The sequence below is a fragment of the Arachis ipaensis genome, chromosome B8, assembly GCF_059453495.1.
Source record: "Arachis ipaensis isolate K30076 ecotype BB chromosome B8, ASM5945349v1, whole genome shotgun sequence".
NCBI lineage: Eukaryota > Viridiplantae > Streptophyta > Magnoliopsida > Fabales > Fabaceae > Arachis > Arachis ipaensis.
The window spans coordinates 58,134,710-58,162,176 of record NC_142443.1 but is presented as its reverse complement, the minus strand read 5'-3'; the positions used below and the strand labels follow the sequence as shown (position 1 = coordinate 58,162,176).

Below are 27,467 nucleotides of genomic sequence, written 5' to 3'. Positions count from 1 at the left end.
TCAGAAGACAGAGGAAAGCAGAGATTCAGAAGACAAAGCATCTCCAAGACTCCAACATATTCTCCATTACTGCACAACAAGTAATCTTTAATTTATGCTCTCTTGGTTATTCACAATTCAACTGATAAACATAATTAACTTCCTAACTAAGATTTACAAGATAACCATAGATTGCTTCAAACCAACAATCTCCGTGGGATTCGACCCTTACTCACGTAAGGTATTACTTGGACGACCCAGTGCACTTGCTGGTTAGTGGTACGCGTTGTGAAAAGTGTGATTCACAATTTGTGCACCAGGGACTAACTGTTGGCTTTGCTGTGGTGGAGAAGGTTGAGCTTGCTGAACTTGTTGTTGATTCAATTGCATCTGCTTCAGTAAGTTGGTCATTTCATAGATACTCTGAGTTAGAGAAGCAGTCTCTCTGCTAGAGGATACTTTTGCAACAGCTTTTGAACGGTTGATCAGTTGCCATACCTCATCAGTGGTCTTGTACTTTTTCATAGACCCATTGTAGGCACTTTCCAATGTGGTCTTATCTTGGGCCCTCATGCCCTGTGTGACGTAGCCGAGTAACACTATCTTATCAATCATATGGTGGGGGCATGCTTCCAGAAGGTTGTTGAAGCACTCCCAATATTCATAGAGAGTGTCGGATTCGTCCTGAACAATCATGGAGATGTCTTTCCTTAGTTTGTCAGTAACTTTAGCTGGAAAGAATTTTTCTAAAAATTCTCTTCTAAGCGTATCCCAGTTAGAAACAGTTGCTGCGGGTTGAGTGTAGTACCACTCTCTCACCTTTCCCTCAAGAGAGAACGGAAAAGCTTTCAAAAAAATAGAAGTTTCATTCGCACCATCGCGCCTGACAGTAGAACAGGCTGCTTGGAAATCTCTTAGGTGCTTGATAGGCTCTTGAGCAGGTAAGTCATGAAACTTAGGCATCAAGTTGAGCAGTGCAGTCTTTATTTCAAAGTCTGTAGCCACTGCTGGGTGATGCGCTTGAAACGGTTGCATTGTGAAATCAGGGGCTCCAGCCTCCTGGATAGTAACTCTCCTAGGTGCTGCCATGTCACCTATACGTAAATCAACTGAATCAGTAGAACGGGGGCTTGTTTCTTCCTCAAATGACGTTTCAGATCCGCCCTCAGAGAGGACTAACCGACGCCGAGCTTGCCTTATACGTGAAATAGTTCTTTCAATCTCAGGATCGAATAATGGCATGCTTGGATCAGGAAGTGAACGCGTCATTTAATGAAAGAAACATGCAGCTTATAGTAATAAAATAAAATAAAATGAAAATAAATAAAATCCAATCAATAACTTAGCACTTTATTGCAACTCCCCGGCAACGGCGCCAAAAATTGACGTGGCAGAAATTGGCGAGGTAAGAGATTATTATAAGAGGCATGTTGCAAGTACAGTTCTTAACTAACCGAAAATCCGTTTATCAATTTAAAAAGGGTTGTCACAAAAATTAAAATTAAAATACTGGGAGTATGAATCCCAGGTCGTCTCCCAACGAGTTGCAGAAAGGTGTGCTATTTCATTAATCAGATGTTTTCTAAAATGGATTGAGTTGATAAACAAGAAATTAAATTAGAGAATTTAATTAATTTAAATAAAAAACATTGACTGGGAGTATATTAGTTGGAAGCCCTATTCGTGTTGGAGTACTCTCAAGATTACTTGATAATTGAAGGTTGCTCTGCTTAGTTATCCCTTACTAGGTAGAGGAAAGTCAAGCAAGTTGGAAAGCTGTTTCTAGTCACAAGTCCTAATCCTCTCCCTTGGGAAGGACTAGTGTCAATGACTAGAGGGTGATCCAACAATAAACCCAATTACAATTTTTCTCTTGAGTAATCCAACTCAAGGTTTCCTTTCAATCATCTCCCAATCATGTTATGGAACTACTCGCTCATTATGTTTGTAAAATCCATGAAATAAGAAAAGGGAATATTGAAAGACATGACAATTAATAATCAAAGGAATCAATTAAAAATAAAAATAGTTCTTGTATTAATAAATTCTAAAAATAATCCAATAATAATTCTGAGTAAATAAAGGACATGGAAGAGTAAGTGACAGGTAAGGAAACAAACTAGAATGACGAAGTCTTGACGGAAGTAATAACTCTTCTCAATATCCCGATCCAAAAAGCAATAAAATCAAAATCCTAAGAACTATCAATGTGTTGAGAGAAAACCTAGAGGAGAGGAAAAATCAGATCTAAAACTAAAAATTATGCGGAATGAATATTGTTCTCTGGTTTCTGCATGTTCCCTGGCTCTAGTCTGCTTTTCTGGGCCAAAAACTAGGTCAAAATAGGACCCAAAATCGCCCCCAGCGAATTCTGTAGATTCTGCAGATCGCGCACGTCACGCGATCGCGTCATCTAGGCGTTCGCGTCATCCAGCGTTTTGTCTTGCCACGCGTGCGCGTTGTCCACGCCTTCGCGTCACTGGTGCAGTTTCCAATCCGCGCGGTCGCGTGAGCCATGCGTCCGCGTCACTTCTCGCTGGTCATCTCCTTAATTTCTTGTGTTCCTTCTATTTTTGCAGGCTTCCTTCTAATCTCCAAGTCATTTATGCCCTATAAAACCTGAAACACTCAACACACAGATCATGGCATCGAATGGAATAAAGGAGAATTAAAATACAAAATTAAAAGTCTCTAGGAAGCAAGCTTTCAACCATGAAGTATTTTTAGGAAGGAATTATAAATGCATGCTTATTTAATGAATAAGTGGGTAAAGATTTGATAAAACTATACAATTAAACACAATGTAAACCATAAAATAATGGTTTATCAGAGATATTGATGAGTAAGTTGTCAGAAAAGTGTAATTTGGAGGACGGATGTGATGAGATGATAACATAATGAAATCGGCAAGTGCACCAAGTTGCATCAAATAATACTACAGTGAGTGGGTTATCGTTCCTACGATGATTAATGGATTAAGCAAGCAAAGATCAATTGATTATTCTAGTTCGACGATTCAAATTTTGATGATGAACAATTGGTAATATAAGCTGCAATTTGAATGGCTTGATAAAGAATTAAATGAAAGCAATAAATGACTTGAATGTAAATGACGGGAGTGTAAATGACTGGAAGTTAAATTCCAAGAATTGTAAATAACTTGAATATAAATGGCAAGAATTAAAGTGAATAAAAGAAATAGTAAAGCGCAAGTAAAATAATCAACATAATTGCATCAATTAAAGACAATTCTAAAGCAAGATAAGAAGTTAATGATGGTAAGAACATTGGGTAAAGAGATGTTGAGTTCTCATGATCAATAACTCTCATCTCCATTTCAATCATGCAATTAATAATCTCTTGGCAAATCATAAGTAATTGAATGCAATTCAATTTCTCTAGACTTGATCAATTACCAATTCCTTGATCAATTGCTCGTGAGAAGAGATGAAGCACATCCTCTGACTTATCACCACATAATTCTTCAAGATCTAGACAGGATTGTTTCAACATCACATATCAAATCCAAACCCATAATCATGAGAACTGAGAGAAAGAGTTTTCAAGCTTGATTTCATGATTACACTTTTTCAAGTGATCATAAAACCCAAATTGGATCTAAATTAACTTCCGATAAATCTAGATCCTTAATGAAAAAGGAAAATTCTTTCTAAAGAATCAATAAAAGATGAATTGAAGATGAAGAATTAATCATATTAATCCATTGAAATGCAATAGAGTTTTCTTCCCCCAATGAAGAGAGAATTAGCTACTCATAGCTTATGAAATTACAAAATAAGTGAAAGAAATAGAAAGTGATGTGACGAAGAAAATGAGAACAAAACTCCTTTAAGACTCTTTCAACTTCTATTTATAACCTATTACAAATTCAAATGAAATTCAACTTACAGTCAAATTTATTTTTTAACTAATGATCTCTCTTCCTTCTTTTGAGGACTAAGCCTTGTGAGTTATTGTGGGCCTGATGAGCATTTGTTGTAGCTAATGAATTGTCAATTTAAGCACCACTTGTGTCATGCAATATGCTTTGTTAAAAACCCAAAATAAAACTCAAAGCGTGGCCTCAGAAGTGTGGCTTAAGATTGGAATGTGAGGCTTTGTTTTAGCTTGAAAACTTCGAAGGCATACATAAGGAGAAATGCTTCATTGCGGTGCCAATTTGTGGCGTCTTGGATGCCATATTGTTGCTCGAATTTTGCCTCTAGGGAGTGGCATTGGAGGTGCCACAAATAGTGAGGAAAGATGGCACTGGAGGCACCACAATTGAAGCTTTCTGGAGGTGTTATCATTGGCGTTGGAGATGCCACAAGAATTGGTGAAAGATGGCATCTAAGATGCCATATTGGAGGTCCCTAGGAGTGTTCATTCTTGGCATTGGAGACGCCAATATGAGGGAGGAAGAGTGGCGTCTAAGACACTGCAAAGAATGTCCCTGGGAGTGCAATCATTTCAATGGTGTTTGGTGTAACACCCTCACTATTAGAACGTCACGCTTCCGGTTGCACCACTCTGATAACTTGGATATCACGAGGACTCAAAACGTATTTAATATTAAAATAGGAGCCTGTTTAAAACTTAAAACCACATAAGCTTTCAAAAAAAAGTTTTGTTGAAAGCATATATATATATATATACACACACATACAGACCAGATGCAATACTTTAATATTATATATATACATAACGATAACTTACAAACATACATATCACAAATTCCTATCCCTCTTACAAAACTGATAAAGATAAATGCGAGGAAAAAATAATAACTAAGATAATACAAAAATAGCGAATAACAGAAAAACTAATAAACTCCTCCGAAACTTCGTCGTCCATATCCTGAAAAGGAAAAACCTGTAAGAGAGTGAGAACATCGTCTTCGCTGGTTCTCACTATAGGGTCACAGAATTACTATAATAAGATACGTAAAATAAATTCATTTTTATAGTACACTAATCTTTGCTCGTCTTATGAGTCTTTCCAATAACCATGGGTTCACATTCGAAATCCAGAAATTCTTTTTAAAGAGAACTTGGTAAATTTCTCAAAATCAAAAACCCTTTTTTCCTTTCTTGTAAAATCTTAAAAGTTTTCCTAGACAGTGTGAATGACCAACATGTCCCAAGCATAGTTAAATTAAGTCTATGCTGTAAGAGTTTGGTTTTTCATGCTTTACTAGACCATAAACATGAAAGCAGTTACCTACGCGGTATAAATGATCATCCTGTTGATGCACGGAAACTTGTCTCTCAACAAATTTTCCTTTCGGCAAGTATACCGAATTGTCGTCAAGTAAAAGCTCACAATAGAGTAAGGTCAAATCCCACAGGGATTGATTGGTCAAGCAGCTTTAATTAGAGGAATGTTCTAGTTGAGCTAGGCAGAAATTGAGTTGAGGAATTGTAGGAAACTAAATGGTGGGAAAGTAAATAACAGAAAGTGTAAATGACGGAAAGTAAATTGCAAAATCTTAAATGGGGATTTGGGGAAGTGAGCATAAAAGTAAATGGCAGAAAATAAAGAGAATGGGTAAGATCAGAAATGGGGGATTCATTGGGCTCAGGAGATGTTGTATTATTCGGATCAAGTTCATTTTCATCTCTTCCTCAATCAATGCATTCATTGATCTCCTTGGCAATCTTAAGTGATTGGATCCCAATTCCTTGGCAACCCAATCTCTCTAAACTTGAACAATTGCCCAATTCCTTGATTTAATTGCTCATGGGAAGAGATGAAGTTTGGTCACTGATTATACCACATACATTCCCAAATCAAAGTGTTGGTAGCATTTCTAGCATGATCTCCTCATTCTTCTTCTAAGGTTCCGAGGAGATCCAATTATGGAAAGCTTCTCTTCCAAGATAGCTAACCAATTAGATGAAGAACGAAAGTTTTCTAGTAAAATCAAGAGAAAAGAAAGAAGAAGAATAATGAAAACTATTATTGATCCATCAAATTACAATAGAGCTCCCTAACCCAATGAAAAGGGGTTTAGTTGTTCATAGCTCTGGGAATGGAAAGTAAAAATGAAAAGTATATTCTGAAAAATAAAATTAGAAGTTGTAGAGAAAGTAAAATATACAAAGTGTAGTTCTCCCAAAATGTCAAGCTCCTATACTAGTTCAAAACTACTCCTATATATACTACTCTTCTGATCTTCTAGTTGGCTCTTTAAGTCTTGGATACGGGCCTTTGATCTTTAGTTGAAGCAGTTACAGTCTTCATTTGGCTTAGCTTTGTTTGCAGAGAGAAAGTGAATCAGGCATGGTAGCAAGTTAGTTAGGACGTTAGTGGTGTTAACGTTAAGTGTAAATTTGGGTTCGAAAACGTTAGTGATGATAACCTTTTTCACTAACGCTCCAGACCTAATTAACCCACGTTAACTTCAATGTTAGTGGCACTAATGTGACCACTAACGTTGGCTCTTGGTCCTTTGTAAACGTTATTGGCATTCACCTTTTCCAATAACGTTGCTCCTTGCTTCTTTTCCCCACGTTAGTGATCCACGTTAGTGTAACTAACGTGGCCCTTAAGGTGAGTATGCCCAAGTTTTGAGAGCGTTAGTGACACTCACCTTTGTCACTAACGTTTCAAACGCCCCTTCTTCCCACGTTAGTGCCTCACATTAATTACATTAACATGACCACTAACGTGGTGGTGATTGACATCTCCAACGTTAGTGACAAAGGTGAGTGTCACTAACGTTGGCCTATCATTCCTTGCTCCACGTTACCTTTCAGGTTAGTGGTCTTAACGTCACCACTAACGTGGGCAATATTGGCTTAGTCCAACGTTAGTGACAAAGGTGAGTGTCACTAACGTTGGCGATTCCTTGTTCCTTCCACATTAGGGTTCACGTTAATTGTATTAACGTGACTCTTAACGTGGCCAAGTGTGCCCTTTTGGAACGTTAGTGGTATTCACTTTTACCACTAATGTTGGAGCTCCCCTTTTTCTCCACATTAGCTTCCACGTTAATGTAATTAACGTGGCAACTAACGTGGGCTATGATGGCTTTCGAAGGCATTATTGGTGATCACTTTTTCATTAACGCTGCAAACTTACTCCCATTCTACGTTAGTGGTCACGTTAATTAGATTAATGTGGCTACTAACGTGGCTTTTCCTTGCTTCCTTTGTCCTGAAATTAAGCAAATAAAGTGTATCAAAGCTTGGTTCTTAATCATGAGATCATGCATCATGCATTTTATCATTCAATTCATGCAAAACTCTCATGAAATCATGCAAAGTTCACAATGTTTGCTTGAATCAATGTGTAAGTGTATATCTACCCAAAACTTACTTATTTACTAAGAAAATGCATGAAACTACCCTAAACCAGTAGAGAAAAGGTCAGTGAAAATGGCAAAAATGCCCTGGCATCACAACACCAAACTTAAAGCTTGCTTGTCCCTAAGCAAGTACTGAAACATAAGAATGATGAATGAAAGAACCAGAGAACAAGTTCTTATTATAGAAGTGAAGTTCTTGGTTTATGGGATTTCATGCATAGCAACTTAGGTTCATTCCTTTACTGGTTTCCAGGTCCTTATCATGCTCTTGAATACTTACTTGATTGTATCCTATGAGACCTTTTATTCTTTGATCCCCCCTTCTTTTCAGGGTTTATTGCATTCTTAAGCTAAGTGCTCTGTGAGGGGGCGACTCTTTAAAATAAGCTTTCAGCCAACACTCCCAAACCAGTTGGTTCAAGGTGCTAGGTATTGAAAAAGGACTTACTCCCTCAAGTCTCTCTCCTCCATACATGCACACCACAGGCATATGGTTTATTATTTTCTTTTACTTGAGGTCTTGGTGTCCAGCATCTCTTTGGATCACTAAATGTTCTGTAGCAAAGTTGCTCTTGAAAGTGGATTTTTAGTTGATAATCCCGGGTCAGTTAACCCAAGTTACCAAGTGATGAGGCACTCTAGAGAACTTATTCATCCAAGCAGATCCTTTGCACAGGAACACCACAGACACATCCCTCAAGATTTAAACCCTTGGTGCCTAGCCTTATTTCTTATTATTTTTCTTTCTTTTTCAAACTCTTATTGTTCTTTCTCTTTTTCTTGTTGTTTAGCTAGTCTCATAGAATATGCTTCAAGTATGTAATTCAATACACATAAGTGCCCTTATACCTTATAGGTGATCCAACTTAGCTAATCTATTACCACACCACAAACCTTGAGGACTTACTCCATAAGATGAACTCCACTCTGGTTTCTTTCATAACATTCTTTTTCATTAAATTCAAAAGGCAAGCATACAATTAAGTATGATGAAAATGAAAACAGGGAACTTAGACCAGCACACATAGACTTATGAAATGAAATCTTAAAGACATAATTGAAACTTCCTAAGCTATTGTGGAAGCATGTTCTATTTCATACATGATTTTCCTTATTTAGACTTGAAAAAGATAAAATGAAGAGGGAACTCCACCACCTTTTACTCATGGGGATGCCCATGCTCTCTCTCTTGTTTGTCCTCTTCGTGTCCACTTGCACTTGAATCCCCATTTCCTTTGCACTTCCCGATCAACTTTTTCCAGAAGCCAGCATCTTCCATCTTCTTCTTCAATGCTTCCTTCTGTTGTTTCACTTTCCCCTCCTCTTGTTCTGTTAGATCTTTTTGGACTGTATCGTACTTTGGGATCGCAGAGTGAAAATTATTCATATGCACAGTGGTGCACGAAATTGTGATCTCAGGCAACGGCGTCAAAAACTCTGTACGCACGTCTTAATAAATTATTTTTCATTCACAACTTCGATACAACTAACCAGCAAGTGCACTGGGTCATCCAAGTAATAAAACCTTACGTGAGTAAGGGTCGATCCCACGGAGATTGTTGGTATGAAGCAAGCTATGGTCACCTTGTAAATCTCAGTTAGGCGGATATCAAATGGTTATGGAGTTTTCGAAAATAAATAGTAAAATAAGGATAGAAATACTTATGTAAATCATTGGTGAGAATTTCAGATAAGCGCATAGAGATGCTTTCATTTCTCTGAACCTCTGCTTTCCTGCTGTCTTCATCCAATCAGTCTTACTCCTTTCTATGGCTGGCTTTATGTAAGGACATCACCGTTGTCAATGGCTACTTTTTATCCTCTCTGGAAAATGGTCCGATGCGCTGTCACTGCATGGCTAATCGTCTGGAGGCATCACCCTTGTCAATGGCTGCATCCCATCCTCTTGTGAAAATGGTCCAAATGCTCTGTCACAGCACGGCTAATCATCTAAGGTTCTCGATCATACTGGAATAGGATTCACCCTCCTTTTGCGTCTGTCACTACGCCCTGGATGTATACTTTCCAACGCAATTGGAAGCGCGCCATTTTGAGTTTTGTAGCTCCAGAAAATCCACTTTGAGTGCAGGGAGGTCAGAATCCAACAGCATCAGCAGTCCTTCTTCAACCTCTGAATCTGATTTTTGCTCAAGTCCCTCAATTTCAGCCAGAAAATACCTGAAATCACAGAAAAACATACAAACTCATAGTAAAGTCCAGAAATGTGAATTTAGCATAAAAACTAATGAAAACATCCCTAAAAGTAACTAGATCCTACTAAAAACATACTAAAAACAATGCCAAAAAGCGTATAAATTATCCGCTCATCACCCAGCCACATAGTTCAATTTGGCTTGAGTGTTTATATAGAATTCTTCCCTATGTAGTTGTCATCCTTCATTAAGCACGCTGAACTCGTTGAATGCTTTCATCTGAGCTAGCTGACGTTGGTTGAGTTCTTGAAGGCGTTTATCTTGACGCTCTTGCCTTTCAGTCACTTGATTGATGGCTTGAGTGAGATGGGAGTAGTGTTCCTGTTGCTGCTCCATTTGTTGTTTCTGCCACTCTCCTTGTTGATTCATCCAATTAGCAAGTAGTTCTTCCTAACGATCCATCCTTTGGGATTGAAAGTGTAGTTGTTACTCTTGTCCTTCCATATATCTCCTTGCCAAATTCTCAATGGCTCCTTGAATGTGAACCAGATTTATATTGGTTGGATCGTATTGCTCTTCTTGCTGGTATTCTGTTTGTTGAGGTTCTTCTTGTGATATTCTTTTCCTTATCTGAGGCCTTCTTTGTTGTTGAGCAGGTGCTACATATGTTATCCACTGAAGCGTAACTAACCTTCCAGGGTTTATTGATTGCTATCTTCGAAGACCACCTTGGCTTTCATACATAGTTTCAGGATGGTACTGGGGTACAAAAGCCGAGCATTCGGATCACTCTTTTCGGCTGCTTCTTGGATTCCCTCAGCTATAATTTCATGTACATTGATGTCTCCACCCCCTCATAATGCAATGTAACATAGTAGCTCGAGCAATGTAGACCTCAGAATTGTTTGAGGGTGGAAGGGTAGATCTTCTCACGAGCTCAAACCATCCCTTGGCTTTCGGGATGAGATCTCTTCTTCTAATGAACCGTGGCCTCTTATTCGAATACCTTTCCCAATCTGATCCTATAACACACATATCGTTCACAATTTCTTCAAGCTCATCATTGTCGGGGCCATTACTTATTCTTGCTTGATAACTTGGCTTGTCAGAGGGTTGTGATCTCAGATGAAGAGTCCTCATTATGGCACTGGGACTGAAATCCACCTCCGTTCCTCTCACATAGCTACTAAAGGTAGGGGCCTTGGTGGTATCTTCTCTGGCTACATTGGCATCAAACTCCCTAATGAGATTTTTATTTATCCTTGTGTCTTGGTTCTTGAGCTCTTGCCAATCCCTTTGTTCAATTTTCTCTCTAAATTGAGGGCATTCATCATCGTTGAACTAGAATGTCAATTCTGGCAATATTTTCTTGTGCTTTATCCGTTCAAATTAAAGCTCATGGAAGGCGGTCTTGAACCTCCCTTCATCAAAAGGGATACTCTCCACCGGTCCCTTTTCCTTTCGCCTCTTAGAGCTCGATGATGCCATGAGTAAAAGTTAGAAGGTGAAGGTGTTGAGAATTATGGATTGATGATGGAATCCGGCTGGGTTAGGATAGGGTGTAGTTATGGGATTGTGATTGGATGAAGGAAGAAGTGTTGGGTGTGTGTGTTCGAAAGATAAAAGGATGAAATGAGAGGGCATTTGAATATGGAGGGGTATAGAGTGGGGGTCATTTATATAGGAAGATGATGGGTGATTGAAGGGTGTGGATTGATGGTGTAGGCTAATAATGGTCGGCTGGGGTTTGGAATGGGATGGGCACACGGATCATCACTTTTTATGTTGGGGTTGGTTCAGTCTCCAAGGGTATCATTCTTCCAATGTTGCATGGCAACGTTTCCCAATGTATTTCCTTTGAAGACATGTGTATAGTCCCCCTTTGTGAAGTGGCTGAACCTTCCTTCTTCAATTGTCCCATCAATTTCTCTTTAATCCTTCCTTCATTTCCTATACAATACAAAGGAATAAAATTAATGAGTTTGAAAGTTGGCGGCAAAATTAGAAAGTGGAGTAACTACTTTTTAAAATTTTTGTTTTTAACTAACTAAGTGCTATTCATGAATGCAAACCAACTAACTATCTTTAGAGTTCATGTATGCAACACTGGTGACACCAAACTTAGTTTGTGACCATGTAGTGTAAAAGGAGTTAATTTAGGCTCTAAGATTAACATGATATTAATTGCATTTATGCCCTCTTAGTGTGCCTTGAACACCAAACTTATTGTTCACTATACGTTGCATATAAGGATTCATCTAAGTGTTTGTCAAAGTTGATTTGGAATTCATGAACCATGCTTTGTTAACTACTTTAAACATCCTAAAAAGAAACTGAAAGGATATAAAACGCATAAAACATGGGTTGCCTCCCATGAAGTACTTCTTTAGCGTCATTAGCTTGACGTTTTGCCTTTGTCAGGGTGGTTGGTAATGCTTCAAATCTTTCCCTCTCGCGGTGAATCTATCTCCGTTGGCTTCATTAAGAATCTCTACATGTTCCAAGGATAGAACTCTACTGATGGTATAGATTTTAGGTAGCTGAGATGGAATGGTGGGTAGATGAGGTGGAATAACTAGGAAATGAGCAGATATTACTTTATCCCCTGGAGAGAAATCCTATGTAGGGATCTTCTTGTTCCTCCATCCCCTTGGTGCCTTCTTCCTTGTTTCTTTTAATGCTACCCTCCTCCTTGTGGCCTCATTTTCCAGGGAAATTTTGTTGCTGGTCTCATATGACTCTGGTGGGTTTAGCTCTTCTTGGGTTTCCTTTAGCTGTTGCACCTTCTGACTGTTTTTTTACCAACCAAAGGGATTCCCAGGTGTACCGTTTGTGCTTCAGTGCTTGTTTCTTCCACCAGTGCCTTATTGTGATCTTCCCTTGGTTCCTTGTTTCCTTGATCTGTTTCTTGTAAGGGTTTGAAGATATTGAAGGTGAGTTGTTCATCATGTATCCTCAGTATTAGCTCTCCTCGCTCCACATCTATAAGTGCTCTGGCTATGGCTAGGAATGGTCTTCCCAATATGATTGGGTGGAGGTGACTCTCTTCCATCTCCAGGATAACAAAGTCCGTGGAAAGGAAGTAATTCCCAACCTTTACCAACACGTTTTCAACCACTCCTATTGCCTGTTTTTGAGTTTTGTCAACCATCTTGATGACTATGTCTGTGGGCATTAGCTCGTTGATCTGAAGCTTCTTCATGAGGGATAAAGGCATTAAGTTGATGCTTGCTCCCAGGTCACAGAGTCCTTTATCGATCCTTGTTTCTCCTATAGCACAGGGGATGTGAAAACTCCCTGGATCCTTCTTTTTTGTAGGTAACTCTGGTTGAATGAGAGCACTGCATTCCTTATTCATCACTATTGTTTGTCCTCCCTTTAGTGAGCTTTTATTGGTCAGCAGCTCTTTCATACATTTAATGTATGAGGGCATTTGTTGGAGAGCCTTAATGAATGGTATGTTTACATGAAGGGATGCAAACATGTCGAGGAACTTTGAGTACATTCTCCTTTCTACACCACCCTTGAGTCTTTGGGGAAAGGGTGCATAAGGGTTCAGAATCTCCTTCTTCTGTGTGGGTTTGGTTTCTTGGTCACCCTCTTCTTGCTTCTCTGCTGAAATATCTCGAGAGTGTTCTGATGGGTTGTTCAGCTCTTTCTTACTCCCCTTATCGCTTATAGTGACCATCTTACATTCTTCCCATCTTACTTTCTTTGCTTCACCTCTCGGGTTTTTCTCTGTGTCACTTGGAAAGCTATCAGTAGGTTTGGGAATCTGCTGAGAGAGATATCCCACTTGAGACTCCAGCCTCTTGATGGTGTCTCCCTGGTTTTTGATATTATCTCGCACCTCCTCCTTGAACACTTTGTTGTCTTGGATTTTCTTGCATATTCCTTCAAGTAGGGTCTCAATTCTGGAGAGTCTATCTTCAGATGGTGAGGGTGAGTTGAGGTTAGAGGGGTAAGAAGGGTTATTTTGGTTTTGATATGGATGTTGAGAGGTATTGTTAGGTGGGTTTTGATATGGTCTCTGTGTGGAATGTTGATGAGTTGCATTATTGTTGGGGTTGTGACGTCTCTGATCTTGGCCTTGATCCTGTTGATTTCCCCACCCAAAGTTTGGGTGGTTCCTCCAACCAGGATTATAAGTTTTGGAGTATGGATCATGGGTCTGCTTAGGTGAGTTTCCAATATAGTTGGCTTGTTCCTGGTCACCCTCTTCCTCTGCATTCACTCCTTCTTGCGCTGCTGATAAGGTGGTGACTGCTGCAACTTGGTTTCTTTCCATCTTCTTGGTAAGGTCAGCCAACTGCTTGGTGATCATATTGTTTTGAGCTAGCAGAGCATCCATGTTGTTCAGCTCTATCACTCCTCGAGTGTTGCCCCTTTCAGAGGCATAGAAGTAGTCATTCTCAGCTACAGTCTCGATGACATCTATGGCCTCTTCAATGGTCTTCTTCTTGTTCAGAGATCCCCCAGATGAGTGGTCTACTGCCTTCTTTGATTCATAAGAAAGACCCTCATAGAAAATGTGTAACTGCACTCATTCATTGAACATATCTGGCGGGCACCTTCTTGTCAAGTCCTTAAACCTCTCCCATGCTTCATAGAGAGTTTCACCATCTTGTTGCCTGAAGGTTTGTACCTCAGCTCTCAACCTGTTAATTCTTTGACAAGGATAGAATCTCGCCAAGAATTTATTCACTACATCTTCCCAGGTTGTCAGACTCTCCTTCGTGAAGGATTTCAGCCATTTAGATGCTTTATCCTTGAGTGAGAAGGGAAATAGAAGCAGTCTATAAGTGTCAGGATGAACACCATTGGACTTCACAGTATCACATATCCTTAGGAAGGTGGTGAGATATTGATTGGGGTCTTCTTGGGCACTTCCTCCGAATGCACAGTTGTTCTGAACGAGGGTGATGAGCTGGGGTTTTAGCTCAAAGTTATTGGCGTGTATGGTTGGCTTTTGGATGCTACTTCCACAGTTTCCTGGGTTTGGATTGATATAAGAGCCTAGAACTCTTCTCTCTTGCCCAGCATGATTTACTGATCCTTCTCTGGCATGGTTATGAGCATCTTCTTCATGGTGGTTCTCCATATTCTCCTCCATCTCTGGTTCAAAATACTCCTCCTTTTCCTCAGCCCCAACGACTCTCTTTCCTCTTGCTTCCCTCCTTAATCTAAGGAAGGTCCTCTCAGGTTCAGAATCAAAGGAATCCAAAGCCCCGCTTCTTCTACCTGTCATACAACCAACAAGGCAAAAGCAAGAAAAAGATAAATGCAGAAAGTACTCTTGCTAGAAATGCTGTTAGTGTGAGTGATGCAATATATCAAACAGTTAGTGGGTTAGTGAACTGAATTGTAAACAAATAAGAGAACACCACAAACGGGTAAGGGATAAAGGAAAGAAAATAACAAAAACTGAAAGTAAATTACTCAAATGGAATTAAAAAAAACAAAAGAAAAATGCTCAATCTAGTTATCAACCAATTTAATTATTGTTGAAACAAAATCAATCCCCGGCAACGGCGCCATAAACTTGATGCACGGAAACTTGTCTCTCAATAAATTTTCCTTCGGCAAGTATACCGGATTGTCGTCAAGTAAAAGCTCACAATAAAGTGAGGTCGAATCCCACGGGATTGATTGGTCAAGCAACTTTAATTAGAGGAATGTTCTAGTTGAGCTAACCAGAAATTGAGTTGAGGAATTATAGGAAATTAAATGGCGGGAAAGTAAATAACAAAAAGTGTAAATGCTGGAAATAAATGGCAGAATGTAAATGACGGAAAGTAAATTGCAGAATCTTAAATGGGGATTTGGGAAAGTGAGCATAAAAGTAAATGGCAGAAAATAAAGAGAATGGGTAAGATCAGAAATAGGGGATTCATTGGGCTCAGGAGATGTTGTATTCTCCAGATCAAGTTCATTTTCATCTCTTCCTAAATCAATGCATTCATTGATCTCCTTGGCAATCTTAAGTGATTGGATCCCAATTCCTTGGCAACCAAATCTCTCTAAGCTTGAACAATTGCCCAATTCCTTGATTTAATTGCTCATAGGAAGAGATGAAGTTTGGTCACTGATTATACCACATACATTCCCAAATCAAAATGTTGGTAGCATTATATGTCACTATATCCATCCAAACCCCAATTTGGTCCAGCATGAGAAAACATTTCTAGCATGATCTCCTCATTCCTCTTCCAAGGTTCCGAGGAGATCCAATTATGGAAAGCTTCTCTTCCAAGATAGCTAACCAATTGGATGAAGAACGAAAGCTTTCTAGTAAAATCAAGAGAAAAGAAAGAAGAAGAATAATGAAAACTATTATTGATCCATCAAATTACAACAGAGCTCTCTAACCCAATGAAACGGTGTTTAGTTGTTCATAGCTTTGGGATTGGAAAGCAAAAATGGAAAAGTACATTCTGAAAAATAAAACTAGAAGTTGCAGAGAAAGTAAAATATACAGAGTGTAGTTCTCCCAAAATGCCAAGCTCCTATACTAGTTCAAAACTACTCCTATATATACTACTCTTCTGATCTACTATTGGCTCTTCAAGTCTTGGATATGGGCCTTTGATCTTTAGTTGAAGTAGTTACAGTCTTCCTTGGGCTTAGCTTTGTTTGTAGAGAGAAAGTGAATCAGGCATGGTAGCAAGTTAGTTAGGACATTAGTGGTGTTAACGTTAAGTGTAAATTTAGGTTCGAAAACGTTAGTGATGATAACCTTTTTCACTAACGCTCCAGACCTAATTAACCCACGTTAACTTCAACGTTAGTGGCACTAACGTGACCACTAACGTTGGCTATTGGTCCTTCGCAAACGTTATTGGCATTCACCTTTTCCAATAACGTTGCTCCTTGCTTCTTTTCCCCACGTTAGTGATCCACGTTAGTGTAACTAACGTGGCCCTTAACGTGGGTATGCCCAAGTTTTGAGAGCGTTAGTGACACTCACCTTTGTCACTAATGTTTCAAATGCCCCTTCTTCCCACGTTAGTGCCTCACGTTAATTGCATTAATGTAACCACTAACGTGGTGGTGATTGCCATCTCCAACGTTAGTGACAAAGGTGAGTGTCACTAACGTTGGCCTATCATTCCTTGCTCCACGTTACCCTTCACGTTAGTGGTCTTAACGTGACCACTAACGTGGGCAATATTGCTTTAGTCCAACGTTAGTGACAAAGGTGAGTGTCACTAACGTTGGCGATTCCTTGTTCCTTCCACGTTAGGGTTCACGTTAATTGTATTAACGTGACTCTTAACGTGGCCAAGTGTGCCCTTTTGGAACGTTCGTGGTATTCACTTTTACCACTAACGTTAGAGCTCCCCTTTTTCTCCACGTTAGCTTCCACGTTAATGTAATTAACGTGGCAACTAACGTGGGCTATGATGGCTTTCGAAGGCGTTATTGGTGATCACTTTTTCCATTAACGCTGCAAACTTACTCCCATTCTACTTTAGTGGTCACGTTAATTAGATTAACGTGGCTACTAACCTGGCTCTTCCTTGCTTCCTTTGTCCTGAAATCAAGCAAATAAAGTGTATCAAAGCTTGGTTCTTAATCATGAGATCATGCATCATCCATTTTATCATTTAATTCATGCAAAACTTTCATGAAATCATGCAAAGTTCACAATGTTTGCTTGAATCAAGGTGTAAGTATATATCTACCCAAAACTTGCTTATTTACTAAGAAAATGCATGAAACTACCCTAAAATAGTAAAGAAAAGGTCAGTGAAACTGACCAAAATGCCCTGGCATCACCTGTTCCAAGCATTGATTCATTAAGTCTATGCTGAACCAGTCAGATACCTTGTACATAACTAGACCTCAAACATACCAATCACGGCCTCAGGCCCATCCAATCCAATACGGCCCCCCACCCAAACAACTCAATCATCAACCAATTCATCACAAACCAATCAATCAAACACAATCACAATTAATGTAGTTCAAGAAAAATCAAAAGCAATTACAACAAGTATAAGAGTTAACAGTTAACATAAGCATTCACATAGGCAAACCAGTTACAATATGCACACCTAAACAATATCACATAGATGCAAATGATGAATGTCTATCCTACTGGCTGTGATATCACATTGTTGGTTTAATTGCCAACCCGAAACATCCCCCCAGGATGTTGTCTTTCGGTTACGAATAAAATGGGTATCCACAGGGATATCGTGCCTGGTACACGGTCCAGGGATATAGTGCCCGCGCACACTCTTCTGATTCCGAAAGGATGCGAGCGGGATACTCTGCCACAGACCTCACATCTCTCAGCATAAGCGGGATGAATCCGCCCCTTATGCCTACAACTCAGCACAAGCGGGATGAAGCCGGCCCTTACGACTACCAAACAATAACTCATCAATCTCAATAATATCCACAATTGATGAGAGGATAATTTATACGCTTTTTGGCATTGTTTTTAGGTAGTTTTTAGTATGTTTTAGTCACTTTTTATTATATTTTTATTAGTTTTTATGCAAAAATCACATTTCTGGACTTTACTATGAGTTTGTGTGTTTTTATATAATTTTAGGTATTTTTTGGCTAAAATTGAGGGATCTGAGCAAAAATCTGATTCAGAAGCTGAGAAAGGACTGCAGATGCTGTTGGATTCTGACCCTCCTGCACTCAAAGTGAATTTTCTGGAGCTACAGAAGCCCAATTGGCACGCTCTCAATTGCGTTGGAAAGTAGACATCTTGGGCTTTCGAAACATATATAATAGTCTATACTTTGCCCGAGATTTGATGGCCCAAACTGGCGTTCAACGCCAGCCAGAGACCCTTTTCTGGCGTAAAATGCCAGAACTGGCACTAGAACTGGAGTTAAATGCCCAAACTGGCATCCAAGCTGGCGTTTAACTCTAGAAAAGGCTTATGCACGTGTAAAGCTCAATGCTCAGTCCAAGCACACACCAAGTGGGTCCCAGAAGTGGATTTCTGCACTATCTGCACTTAGTTACTCAATTTCTGTAATCCTTAGTAACTAGTTTAGTATAAATACTAGTCTTTCCTATTGTATTTGGACTTTTATCAACTTTTATCATCTTATGCCATTTGGGAGGCTAGCCATTCGGCCATTCCTAGACCTTTTTCTCTTATATATTTTCCAACGGTGGAGTTTCTACACCTTAAAGATTAAGGAGCGGAGCTCTACTGTTCTTCATGAATTAATGCAAGTACTATTGTTTCTCTTTCAATTCACTCTTACTTCTTCTCCAAGATATACTCTCGTACTTAATTCAGTTAAGTCAGAATGAAGGGGTGACCCGTGACCTTCACCCACTATCTTCGTTACTCGCTTAGCCAAGATCCGCGTGCCTGACAACCACAAGCGGTCTACATGATGTTCAACGTAGTCATTGGACGACAGCCGGAGTATAATCTCTTAGGTCTCTGATCCATGGATTTGTCTTGCCTCTCCTGAAAACAGAGCATTCAAATCCATGATATTAGAACCTTCGTGGTATAGGCTAGAACCAATTAGCAGCATTCTTGAGATTCGAAAAGTCTAAACCTTGTCTGTGGTATTCCGAGTAGGATCTGGGACGGGATAACTGTGATGAGCTTCAAACTTACAAATGTTGGGCACAGTGAAAATGTGCAAAAGGATAGAGAGATCCTATTCTGACACAAGTGAGAACCGACAGATGATTAGCCGTGCGGTAGTTGTGCCTGGTATTTTTCATCCGAGACGAGAAATTTGACAGTTGATTAGCCGTACAGAAACCGTGCCTGGTATTTTTCATCCGAGAGGACGGATGGTAGCCATTGACAACAGTGATCCACTAACATACAGCTTGTCATGGAAGGGAGCACGCATGATTGGATGAAGACAATAGGAAAGCAGAGGTTCAAAAGCAACAAAGAGTCAATAATATCAGTGCTCATGCAGTCATTTGATGTGTCTGGATGCTGCATAGCTTTGACAGCATTTAACTTGAACTCATCCTCATTGACTCTCAGGGTCACTTCCCCTTTTTGTACATCAATAAGAGTTCGTCCAGTTGCTAGGAAAGGTCTTCCTAGAATGAGAGTTGCACTCTTGTGTTCCTCCATTTCCAGTACTACAAAGTTAGTGGGAAAGGCAAATGGCCCAACCTTGACAATCATGTCCTCAATGATGCCTGATGGATATTTAATGGAGCCATCAGCAAGTTGAAGACATATCCGGGTTGGTTTGACTTCTTCAGTCAACCCAAGCTTTCTGATAGTGGATGCAGGTATTAGGTTGATACTTGCTCCAAGGTCACATAGAGCTGTCTTGGTACAAGCACCCTCTAATGTGCAAGGTATCATAAAGCTTCCTGGATCTTGAAGCTTTTCTGGTAAGCTTTTTAGAATGACTGCACTGTATTCTGCACAGTAAGAACATTTTTTTTTCATTTAAGAAAGGTGATGGATTCATGGGACATTCATAGCTTTAAGACATAAACTTTAAATTTTATTGATTATGGACAAAAAATAAGACTCCAAAATAAATATAAGAGCAGACCCATAATAATAGAAGACAGAAAATTAAAAGCAGAAAAATGAATGTCTTTTAAAATAGACTCTTAATAATAAAGGTTATCACAGAGTTAGGACTCAACAACCTTGATTTTGAGAAGTGGATGCTCCCTCAATCTGTGGGGTGCTTGGTCCTTCAAGGGAGAGCTTCTGGCGCTTCAGCTCCTGTAGCTCACGCCCCTGCTTCTCCTGTTCCTTCAGCAGCTTGCAGAGCATGCAGTTTTGATTCTGCTGTTCTTTCTTAAGTTGTTCCATAACTTCTTGCAGCTTGGTAACAGATGCTTCTAGGCGGGTCCAGTAGTCAATTTCAGGAATTTCTGGGAGGAACTCTTGCGCCCTCCTTTTGATGGAGGTTTCTTGCACTTGTCCTTCGATTGACTTCTTGGTGATTGGGTGTTCAATTGGGATGAATTCATCTACTCCCATCCTTACCCCAGCATCTTTACATAGCAGAGAAATTAAGCTTGGGTAGGCCAGTTTAGCTTCAGTGGAGTTCTTGTTTGCAATTGTGTAAATCTCACAAGAAATCAGATGATGAATCTCCACTTCTTTCCCTAGCATAATACAATGAATCATCACTGCTCTTTTAATAGTGACCTCAGAGCGGTTGCTAGTGGGCAATATAGAACGCCCAATGAAGTCCAACCAGCCTCTTGCAACTGGTTTGAGATCCCCCCTCTTGAGTTGGTTTGGGACACCTTTTGAATTAGTTATCCACTTAGTTCCAGGGAGGCATATGTCCTCTAGAACTTGATCCAGCCCCTTATCTACTCTCACCATTCTCCTATTAAAGGATTCTGGATCATCTTGTAGTTGAGGCAGTTTGAAGACCTCTTTTATTTTGTCCAGATGGAAGTAAATAAGCCTCCCTCTGACCATAGTTCGGTAGGTGTGAAAGGCAGTTCCAGTTATTCTCTGCTTATCTGTTAGCCATAGATTTGAGTAGAATTCCTGAACCATGTTTCTTCTAACCTTTGTCTCAGGATTGGCTAGAATTTCCCATCCTCTGTTTCGAATTTGCTCTTGGATCTCCGGATATTCATCTTCTTTCAAATTGAATTTAACTTCCGGGATCACTGACCTCAGACCCATTATTTTGTTGTAATGGTCTGCATGCTCTTTGGTTAAGAACCTCTCTTGATTCCAAAGACTCTTTGGAGTATTCTCTTTCTTGCCTCTTGAATTGGTTTGTTTTTACTTAGGTGCCATGATCTTGATGAGTCTTAGCTCAGTGATCATGGAAAAACACACCAAACTTAGAGGTTTACTTGCCCTCAAGCAAAAGAAAGGAAAGGGGAGAGAGAGGAGAAGAGCCAAATTCGAATGGTGGAGAGGAGGGGATGGCCGAATGTATATTTATAGGAGGAGGGGAGGGATTTCGAAAAATTTGAAAGAGATGTGACATAGAGATATGATTGATGGAAGAAAATAAAATCATGATATGAAAAAGATGAGATTTGTAATTGAAAAAGTTATAAAGATGTTAAATCTGAAAATTTGGTTATGCATCTAAGAAATAAGAGATGATATGATGAGTTGAAAAAGATTTGGAATGAGATTAAGAGGATAATTGAGTTTTTGAAAAGATTTAGGAAGGATTTGAAAGAAAATTGAAAAGAGATTTAGAAAATTGTTGAATTTTGGAAAATTGAGGGGGAATGATGAAAGTTTGAAACATGTTTATGCAGAAAATTATGAGTCAAAACATGAAAATTTGAAAAAAATTTGAAGTTGGAAACAAAATCTCCTCCCCCTGCCTTTCTGGCGTTAAACGCCCAGAATGGTATCCATTCTGGTGTTTAACGCCCAATTGTTGGCCATTATGGGCGTTTAACGCCCAGCCAGGGTACCTGGCTGGCGTTAAACGCCCGAAACCCCTTTATCACTGGGCGTTTTTCTGAAAGCCCAGGATGCTGCAATTCTGGCGTTAAACGCCCAGAATGGTACCCATTCTGGCGTTTAACGCCCAAAATGGTACCTTTACTGGCGTTAAATGCCCAGAATGGGAATGGTACCCATTCTGGCATTTAACGCCCAAAATGCCCTTTACTGGCGTTTTCTTGCTAGCAAGCTCCTTTTCTCTGCTTTTTGCACTGAATCCTTCTGTAACTCTGTGAATTCCTTCAATTTTGATGATTAACCTTTGAGGAAAAATGTATATCAAACTTCTACAAGTATTAATTAAAACGAATAACTTGCTAATGGCTGGATTGCCTCCCAGCAAGCGCTTCTTTATTGTCTTTAGCGGGACCTTTACTGAGCTTCATTCAAGCCTCAGTTTTGAGCATTCTTGCTCAAAATTGCTTTCAAGATAGTGTTTGATTCTCTGTCCATTAACAATGAACTTTTTGTCAGAATCAATATCTTGAAGCTCAACATATCCATATGGTGACACTCCTGTAATCACATATGGTCCCCTCCACCGGGATTTTAATTTCCCGAGGAATAATCTGAGCCTAGAGTTGAACAGCAGAACTTTTTGTCCTGGCTCAAAGACTCTAGATGACAATTTCATGTCATGCCACTTTTTTGCTTTTTCCTTATAAATTTTTGCATTTTCAAAAGCTTTGAGTCTGAAATCCTCTAGCTCATTTAGCTGGAGCAATCTTTTCTCACCAGCTAACTTAGCATCCAGGTTTAGGAATCTGGTTGCCCAGTAGGCTTTATGTTCCAGTTCCACGGGCAAATGACAGGCCTTGCCATACACAAGCTGGTATAGAGAGGTTCCTATAGGAGTCTTGAATGCTGTTCTGTATGCCCACAGAGCATCATCCAAGCTCTTTGCCCAATCCTTCTACGGGCAATTACAGTCCGTTCCAGGATTCTCTTTAGTTCTCTATTAGAGACTTCAGCCTGCCCATTTGTCTGTGGATGATACAGAGTTGCTACTTTGTGGCTAATTCCATATCGAACCATAGCAGACTAAAGCTGTTTATTACAGAAATGGGTGCCCCCATCACTGATTAGTACTCTGGGAATACCAAATCTGCTGAAAATATGTTTCTGGAGGAACTTCAGCACAGTCTTGGTATCATTAGTGGGTATGGCAATTGCCTCCACCCATTTAGATATGTAGTCTACTACCACCAGAATGTAAGTGTTTGAGTATGATGGTGGGAAAGGACCCATGAAGTCAATACCCCATACATCAAACAACTCAATCTCTAAGATCCCTTGTTGAGGCATGGGATAACCATGAGGCAAGTTACCAGCTCTTTGGCAACTGTCACAGTTACGCACAAACTCTCGGGCATCTCTATAGAGAGTAGGCCAATAGAAGCCACATTGGAGGACTTTAATGGCTGTTCCCTCACTTCCAAAATGTCCTCCATACTGTGATCCATGGCGATGCCACAGGATCTTCTGTGCCTCCTCTCTAGGGATGCATCTGCGAATCATTCTATCTGCGCATCTCTTAAAGAGATATGGTTCATCCCATAAGTAGTACTTTGCATCAGAAATTAGTTTTTTCTTTTGCAACCTACTGTACTCCTGGGGTATGAACCTCACAGCTTTATAATTTGCAATGTCTGCAAACCATGGTGCTTCCTGAATGGCAAAAAGTTGCTCATCCGGAAAGGTCTCAGAGATCTCAGTAGGAGGGAAGGACGCCCCTACTACTAGTTCTATCCGGGACAGGTGATCAGCTACCTGGTTCTCTGTCCCTTTTCTGTCTCTTATTTCTATATCAAACTCTTGCAGAAGCAACACCATCTTATGAGCCTGGGTTTTGAATCCTGCTTTCTGAGTAGATATTTAAGAGCAGCATGGTCAGTATACACAATCACTTTTGAACCTATTAAATAGGATCAAAACTTGTCAATGGCATAAACCACTGCAAGTAACTCCTTTTCTGTGGTTGTGTAATTCTTCTGTGTATCATTTAGAACATGACTGACATAGTAAATGATGTGCAGAAGCTTGTTATGCCTTTGTCCCAACACTGCACCAATGGCATGGTCACTGGCATCACACATTAATTCGAATGGTAATGTCCAGTCAAGTACAGAGATGACTGGTGCTGTGACCAGCTTGGCTTTCAGGGTCTCAAACGCCTGCAGACACTCTGTGTCAAACACAAATGGCGTGTCAGCAGCTAGCAGGTTGCTTAGAGGTTTTGTAATTTTTGAAAAATCCTTTATGAACCTCCTATAGAATTTTGCATGCCCCAGAAAGCTTCTGATTGCCTTAACATTGGCAGGTGGTGGTAATTTCTCAATTACCTCTACCTTGGCTTGATCCACCTCTATCCCCTTGCTTGAAATTTTGTGCCCAAGGAAAATTCCTTCAGTCACCATAAAGTGACATTTTTCCTAGTTTAAGACCAGGTTAGTCTCTTGGCACCTTTTCAGGACAAGTGCTAGATGATCAAGACAGGAGCTGAATGAGTCTCCAAATACTGAGAAGTCATCCATGAAGACTTCCAGGAACTTCTCTACCATGTTAGAGAAGATAGAGAGCATGCACCTCTGAAAGGTTGCAGGTGCATTGCACAGACTAAAAGGCATTCTTCTGTAAGCAAATACTCCAGATGGACATGTGAATGTTGTTTTCTCTTGGTCTTGAGGATCTACTGCAATTTGGTTGTAGCCTAAATAGCCATCCAAAAATCAGTAGTATTCATGGCCTGCTAGTCTCTCTAGCATCTGGTCTATGAATGGTAAGGGAAAATGATCCTTTCTGGTGGCTGTATTGAGCCTTCTGTAGTCAATTCACATACGCCACCCTGTAACTGTTCTTGTGAGAACCAGTTCATTCTTTTCATTATGAACCACTGTCATACCTCCCTTCTTGGGGACAACTTGGACAGGGCTCACCCAGAGGCTATCAGAAATAGAATAAATAATCCCAGCCTCTAGTAACTTAGTGACCTCTTTCTGCACCACTTCCTTCATGGCTAGATTTTGCGACCTCTGTGGTTGAACCACTGGCTTAGCATCATCCTCCAATAGGATCTTGTGCATGCATCTTGCTGGGCTAATGCCCTTAAGATCACTTATGGACCACCCAAGAGCTGTCTTGTGTGTCCTTAGCACTTGAATTAGTGCTTTCTCTTCCTGTGGATTTAAAGCAGAGCTTATTGATGAGCGGATATTTTATATGCTTTTTGGGGTTAATTTCATATAGATTTTAGTATGATTTAGTTAGTTTTTAATTTATTTTCATTAGTTCCTAGGCAAAATCCACATTTCTGGACTTTACTATGAGTTTGTGTGTTTTTCTATAATTTCAGGTATTTTCTGGCTGAAATTGAGGGAGCTGAGCAAAAATCTGAATCAGGCTGAAAAAGGACTGCTGATGCTGTTGGATTCTGACCTCCCTGCACTCAAAGTAAATTTTCTGGAGCTACAGAACTCCAAACGGCGAGCTTCCAATTGCGTTGGAAAGTAGACATCCAAGGCTTTCAAGCAATATATAATAGTCCATACTTTGCTCAAGGATAGATGACGTAAACTGGCGTTCAACGCCAGCTCTCTGCCCAATTCTGGCGTCCAGCGCCAGAAACAAGTTGCAAGTTGGAGTTCAACGCCAGAAAAGGATCCAAAGCTGGCGTTGAATGCCCAAAACAGCCCCAGGCACGTGAAAGCTTTAGTCTCAGCCCCAGCACATACCAAGTGGGCCCCAGAAGTGGATTTCTGCACTATCTGTTATAGTTTACTCATCTTCTGTAAACCTAGGTTACTAGTTTAGTATTTAAACAACTTTTAGGGATTTATTTTGTATCTCATGACATTTTTAGATCTGAACTTTGTACTCTTTGCCAGCATGAGTCTCTAAACTCCATTGTTGGGGGTGAGGAGCTCTGCTGTGTCTCGATGAATTAATGCAAGTATTCCTGTTTTCCATTCAAACATGCGTGTTCCTATCTAAGATATCCATTCGCGCCTAATTATGGAGAAGGTGATGATCCGTGACACTCATCACCTTCCTCAACCCATGAACGTGTGTCTGACAATTACCTCCGTTCTCCATCAGATTGAATGAATATCTCTTAGATTCCTTAATCAGAATCTCCGTGGTATAAGCTAGATTGATGGCAGCATTCATGAGAATCCGGAAAGTCTAAACCTTGTCTGTGGTATTCCGAGTAGGATTCTGGGATTGAATGGCTGTGACGAACTTCAAACTCATGAGTGCTGGGCGTGGTGACAGACGCAAAAGGATAGTAAATCCTATTCCGGTACAATTGAGAACCTGCAGATGATTAGCCGTGCGGTGACAGCGCACTTGGACCCTTTTCACTGGAAGGATGGATGGTAGCCATTGACAATGGTGATCCACCAACATACAGCTTGCCATAGGAGGAATGTGCGTGCGTGAACAAGAAGGCAGAGGAAAGCAGAGATTCAGAAGACAAAGCATCTACAAAACTCCAACACATTCTCATTTACTGCATAACAAGTAACTTTTAATTCATGCTCTCTTGTTCATTTGCAAGTCAATTGATAATCACCAATTAATATCCTGACTAAGAGTTGCAAGAAAACCATAGCTTGCTTCAAGCCAACAATCTCCGTGGGATCGACCCTTACTCACGTAAGGTATTACTTGGACGACCCAGTGCACTTGCTGGTCATGTGTGCGAAATTGTAAGAGAGTAACAATTTTGGGCACCAAGTTTTTGGCACCGTTGCCGGGGATTGTTTCAGTTTGGACAACTGACGGTGAATCTTGTTGCTTAGATTAGGAAATTTTTGTCTTTTGGGTCAGAGTCTTTTATTTTCTTTTAAAAAATTTTTCAAAAGTAATTTTTCTATTAAATCTTGTGCCAAACTTTAAGTTTGGTGTTTTCTTGTTGATTTTTCTTTGTTTTTCAAAAATTTTATTTTAGTTTTCTAAATATTTTAAGTTTGGTGTTCTTTCTTCATGTTCTTGTGTTCTTGTGAGTCTTCAAAGTGTTCTTGAGTTTTTTTTGTATCTTGATCTTAAAATTTTTAAGTTTGGTGTTCCTTGGTGTTTTCCCTCCAAAATTTTCGAAAACAAGGAGCATTAGATCTAAAAATTTTAAATCTTGTGCTATTTTATTATTTTTCTCTCTCCTCCTTAAATTTAAAAATATCTTCCCTCTCTATTTTAAAACAAATTTTCGAAAATCTATTTTTAAAATTCAGATTTTTTTAAAAAAAAAATTCATATCTTTTTCAAAACTTCCTAACCACTTTCTCTTTCCTCATTTTTTCGAAAATCTTCACCCATTTTTATTTATTTTATTTTAATTTATTTATTTCGAAAATAAAATAAATTAATTAAATAAATAAAAATATTTTTCTTCTATTTTACATCATCTCCCTTTCTTCATCATGGACCTAAGCGGAAATGAATAGTTCAGGAGGACTCTGGGGTCATATGCTAACCCCTCTACTGCTTCATATGGGAGCAGTATCTGCATACCCTCCATTGGAGTCAGTAGCTTTGAGTTGAATCCTCAGCTCATTATCATGGTGCAGCAAAGTTGCCAGTATTCCGGTCTTCCACAGGAAGAACCTAC

At 39.7% G+C, this 27,467-nt stretch overlaps 1 non-coding gene across 1 annotated transcript; it reads left to right on the top strand.

Moving 5' to 3' along the window:
- Nucleotides 1-13,994: 13,994 nt before the first annotated feature.
- On the top strand, nucleotides 13,995-14,101 carry LOC148548226 (small nucleolar RNA R71). Its single transcript, XR_015897680.1, has one exon. It is a non-coding gene; the product is annotated as a small nucleolar RNA R71 (small nucleolar RNA).
- Nucleotides 14,102-27,467: the final 13,366 nt, after the last annotated feature.